Consider the following 6,000-nt stretch of genomic DNA (forward strand, 5'->3'; position numbering starts at 1 on the left):
ATTGACAACAGTTTGCTCTATTCACTTAGTATAAGCATCAATCTATGCATATGGATACTTTGATGCTTCTTGACTCCGTTCGATTCTACTCTAGATAGCAGCTGTAATTCACACAGATGAAGGTCTGCAGACTCGAGATTGTAATATGGTTTGCTGGCCGGAATTCTTTTTCAAGAAGGCTCTAGCTAGAAGTTTATCATCGATGGTTACGATTGATATTCACTCTCTTCTCGACAAAATTCAAGACAGTCCACGGAACTCTTCTTCGAGTCAGTCATTTATAGGTTGACATGTGTGTATAGCATCTCAATTTTTACTTCTAACTTTAGCCTGATGTTTGTTTATTTTTTTCCGCATTAGTTTTTGTGTTTGCCTTTAAATAAAAAAAATTGTAACATGCTTATTACACCAGTTTTAAGTATAAGATTTTGTTAGGAAGTTTGATTCGATCAGTTATTAATATAAGCTCTTAATTTACTTTATTTTCTAAATTTAAAATTTTAAACTATTTTTATTGATTGAAAATATTAAAGGAGGTTTTCATCAAGAAGGATAGTATGTAGAGAAATTTTTGCATGGACATGATGTATCATGTTATCTATACTCTATCCAATAAAATTGTATCATTTTAATCAAATAAAATATTATGTATCATTCTTTTTAATAATTTTATTTTTAAAATAAAGTGTTTCTTTAATTTATTACATTTTCTCTCTCTCTATCAATGATAAAATCAATTTATATCTATCGTCATCTAATATAACATATTTTTATTAGATAGATTACAAATGATTTGGTACACTGGTTCATTAAACTATTATATCATACATTTTGGATCAAAGGGTACTATACCATCCCTGTCATTTCTTTTTTTAAAATAAATAAATAAAGGTTCAAAATATATCATACATCACTATGGTTAAATATACGTATCTACCACTAAGGTACTTTGTTCAATTGGCATGAGAGTTACACCATTTCAATCAAAAGTCTTAAATTTGAGCTCTATGAATACAATAGCGTTGGTAATAAAGCTTTCATTTGAAAAGATTCTAACTCAATTCAATCTAAATTAGTGTGGACTCTGTTAAAATCTCTCCATCTCAGCCAAGGTATTGGGTGCTCAACACAAATACACACACTTATCTTCCATTAATACATCTACCTATCATTAAATCTATTTATTTTAGGAATCACTGAGTAAAGAAAAGTAGCAAGGAGAGATATAACATGGATTATTAGGGGCAAAAATAGGAAAAAAATAATTTGAAATAGAAAACTAACCATAACTATTTTTATTTTATGATTATTAGTAGTTAGGCTTTGTTGGTAGTAGAAAATGCTTCTCTCAAGATATCGAGAAAATGAATAGTTTCTTCTAACTAAATTATTACATACACTAAGGTTGGATACACTATAGCTAATTTTCATAATATGCATGAAATAGGTAATTTTAGCTTATGTTTGGAATCCAAGATAATACATTTTATGTTTACAAAATGTGTGATAAAAAAAAAGTTATAACTAAATGCAATATTATAATGCCTAATCTTGTGTGCATGTCGCTTTCCATGCTAAATATGTATACATGAATGCCCTTCTTATAAATATAGTGATAAAATTTCGAAGCGTTCAAGACGAATATAAAAGCATAGAATTTGTTCGGAAATAATCGAGACAAGACAACATTATCGATGCCAACGAATTTTAGATCCCTTCATCCAAGTGCAGAAAGAGAACAACGAAATCTATTGAATTATTATCCATCGTTATGGGTTTAATTCTCATCTAGTCGCTCTTTCTATTATAGGATTAACACTGTTTCCAGAAAATCTAAATTAGAAGCTAAATGACATAGAGAGAATAATCTTAAGTTGTGTTTAGATGGGTAGATTTAAGTTGAAAATTCAGATTTCAAATCTCATATTTAAAATTTTACATTTGAAATTCATATATTCTAAATTTTTTGTTTGGATGATATAAAAAATTTTAAATTACAATATTAAAATCCTTTGTTTGGATCTAAAGTAAAATTTTAAATTTTAAATTCTACATTTGAATTTAAAAGAAATTTAAAAGATTTATCAAACTCAACGATTTAAATGGCCAACTTTTAACAGGATTAGACAAACAAAGTTGACTAAGACTATGGCACCAGTGACAATCGAGACAAGCCCTCTAACTTCCATCGGGACCGAACCAACGAAAACCATGGGGACCGAACGACCGACTTCCATCGAGATCCGAACTGACGGCGACCACGAGGACCGAATGACCGACTTCCATTAAGACTAGACCGACGGCGACCATAGGGACAGGATGGCCAACTTCTACTGGGATCAGACTAACGATGATTAGACATCTGACTTCCACTGGGATTAGACTGACGAGGATCGGACGGTTGACTTTCATTAGGAAGCGACCGACGATGACGATGGGGACCAAACGACCGACTTCTACCAGGATCGAACTGATGCTAATAATCGGGATTGGACGGCCAACTTTCATAGGGATTGAATTGACACCAATGATGAGGATTGTGTAGTCAACTTCCACCAGAACAATATCGATTACGACGACAGGGATCGTACGACTGACTTCCACAGGGACTGAACTTGACCGACGGCAACAGGGACCAAACAGGCAACTTTCACCAGCATCAAACTGGATCAACGATGACCAAACTGAAGGGGTGGCGATAGAAGGTGACCGTCTGGTCCTCACCAGGTAAAAATTAGACTTTTGGTCTTTGTAATCACCATGGGTTCAATCCCGATAGAAGTTCGCCGTCCGGTCCCATGGTCACCATCAGTCTAGACCTTGTGGAAGTTGGCCGTTCAGTCCTCGTGGTTGCTGTTAGTTCGGTCTTGGTAGAAGTCAGCCTTTCGATCCTGTGATCGTCGTCAGTTCAATCCAATGAAAGTAGATCGTCCAGACCCCGTGGTCATCGTTGGTACGCTCCCGATGGAAGTCAGCCTTCTGGTCCCTATGGTTGTTATTGCTGTTGGTCCAATCCAATGGAAGTAGGCCATTTGGTTCCCGTCATTGAAGTCAGTCTAATCCTTAGAAGTCAACCGTCTCGTCCTTGTCATTGCCGTTGGTTCGACCCTAGTGGAAGTCAGTCGTCCTTTCCCTATCATTAGCGTCGATCAGATCCTAGTGGAAGTCAACCATCCAGTCTCCATCATCGCCGTTGATCCAATCCCGATGGAAGTCGACTGTCCAATCCCTGTCATTGGCGTTTGTCTTGTCCCAGTGAAAGTTGGCCGTCATGCTCTATCATCATTGTTAGTCCGATCCCGGTGCAAGCCGGCCGTCCCGTCCTCGTGGTCGCCATCAATCCGATCCTGATGGAAGTTGGCCATCCCATCCCAATCAACGGTGGTAGTTTGTTTCCATCAACTTTGATAGTTCAGTCCAATTCTCGTTGGTAGGTCGATCAAGCCTTCATACATTTGGATTAAATTACAAAAGAGTTTGAGTTAGAATTTGAAATAATATGGGTTTAGAAAAGATTTTATATTACAAAGAGATTAAAGGAGAATTTGAATTTGGATTTGGATCTCCATACATTTTTAATTATCCAAACAATAAATTTGGCTTAAATTCAAATCCAAATTCATGTGTATCCAAATATAGCATTATAGGATTCTACTTTTGCTAGTCATTAATATATGGCAAAGTTAATTAACTCCGTACTCTCTCGGGTCCTTACATTTTCAAATGTTTTACATATCTTAAGAAAATTTAATTTTTTTGATATCATAAAAAAATGTGCTTCCTTTTTTATTCTTGACTTTTAATAATGGTATAACTATGTCAAATATTTTCACAGTATAAAAAATAATAAAATTAAAAAAAGTAGTTTAAATATTACAACGTCTCCTACATTTTGAATTAAAAATTATTTCTAAAGATATCTTACAAATAGAATAGGAGAGAGTATTTATTAAGAAAATTGTTGAAGTGTGAGTGTACATATTTTGATGTGTGATGTCTTAGATAAAGTTTAGCTTATTTAATAACTAATAAAAAATAAAAAAAATTGTATAAATCTGAGAGACCTTGAATAAAGATATGATATCTTTTTATTATTTTTGCCAGTTTCTTTTTTCCTATCAAATGAGTATTTCAGTATTTCACAATTTCCGTGATAACTCTTCTTTGAAAATAATGAGAAAAAATCGATATCCCAAAAATGAATTTCACTTTTTCCGTCTTTATTTTCCAGAAATATATAAGATAGCTTTCTTCAATATTTGACTGTCATGTTGGTCATAAGGATAAGAATCATTCTCCCATATTCCCTCCATCTTTATATAAAAAATATTTTTAATTAAATTACGTAAATTAATAAAAATTAATTATTTAATTAAAAGCACAATAATATTTTAATTTTATCTCTAATTATTATAAATAAAAAATAAAATTTTTTTAAAGTAAATTAATAAGAGTACTTATCTTTTTTTTAATTTAATAAGGATATATTATTAAAAATATATTAATAATATTTTATATTTAAAGATAAAAAAATTTTAAAAGATTTTTTATACATAGAGAAGGGTATGTCATGTGTTGAAACCGACATTGAGTGAGGAGAAGAAAGACAGCTTAAATTACATGGGACCGGGGTGGATGCTAGAATTATTATAATTACATTTAGGAGCGATAAATATATCATCAATGAACTGTGTACCTTTTTTTATTTAATAAAATGGTTTTTTTTTTTGGGAGGGGGGAAACATAGTGTATGTATTGGCAAAAAAAAAAAAAACCTCAAGGATAATATAATTATAAAAAAACTTATATACTTAATTCTATAAATTTAAGATGTTTGTTTTCAATTAAGTTAAGACATATATGTCTAGATTATTTGTTTCATAATAAATTCTTATTATTAATATTATTAATATATTAAAATTTATTAGATAAAAATATATTAAGTATATAAAGATAAGTATATAAGTCTTACCTTATAGTTATTTCATTTTGATGCATTGGTACGTCTGATATGGGAATGAAAGATAACTGTACATCGTTCATATGTTTAATTTTTTTTATTTCCAACACTCAATAAAAAAAAGTATACCAAATCCAATAGTACTTTTATTCAAACGGCCGTCTTACTAAAATCAGGCAATAGAGATATTGCTTTAAAATGACAAGGATACTATTTTTCTTCTCCCCAAATACCACAAACTTCAATGCAAATCAGTTGGCATGTAAAAGATTTTTATTAATTGTACATTTGTACTTAGTCTGCTTGTTGATTTCATTTAAAAAAATGTGATTGTTGAAAACATTAGGTAGAGCCTTGACAAATGGTTCTCTCAACCACGGGATTACATGCGTGATATTATTTTTAAGAAAAATATAAAAAAAATCACATATAAGAACTTGCAAAAAATGTTATTTACAGATAAAGATTAATACAAGATGAATTATCATTAAAATAGAAACTTGGTCTTATTTTTTTCAGAATCATAGGTTCTGAAATGCAATTCTCCATAAATATATTACCTCTTTCATCATTAATGTAAAAATTAGACAATTAATTAACATAGATAAATAAAATTAGTTAAGTTCATTATTTGTCCGCTCGTGTATTAGTTCTCTTAAAATATTTCCTATTTTAATAATAGAAGAATTATATACAAGTTTCATACAACATATTTAAAATAGTATAAGAACCATTGACAACTTGATAAAGAAAAAATACATTTAATTGTCTTTTTTATTTTCACTCAATCTTTAATAAACTTTATAATATTTAATTGTGTTGTATGAAATTTTAAAATAATTTTTCCTTTAATAATTCACATTGAATACTATTTCTATTAGTGTGTACAATAGATAATGGTAGTTTGAAAAAAATAATAGAAATAAAGAAGTTCAAATTCTTACTTTTATGACCAAAAAACATTGGTGTATTGTACATTCAAGTTTTCTGGGTCAAAAACCATTCATTTCTGATTTTTTTAATTTTCAACTTAAGAAATT

Source organism: Prosopis cineraria, unplaced genomic scaffold (genome assembly GCF_029017545.1).
Source record: "Prosopis cineraria cultivar Desert tree isolate PC_DT_omini unplaced genomic scaffold, ASM2901754v1 PC1, whole genome shotgun sequence".
Classification (NCBI taxonomy): Eukaryota; Viridiplantae; Streptophyta; class Magnoliopsida; order Fabales; family Fabaceae; genus Prosopis; species Prosopis cineraria.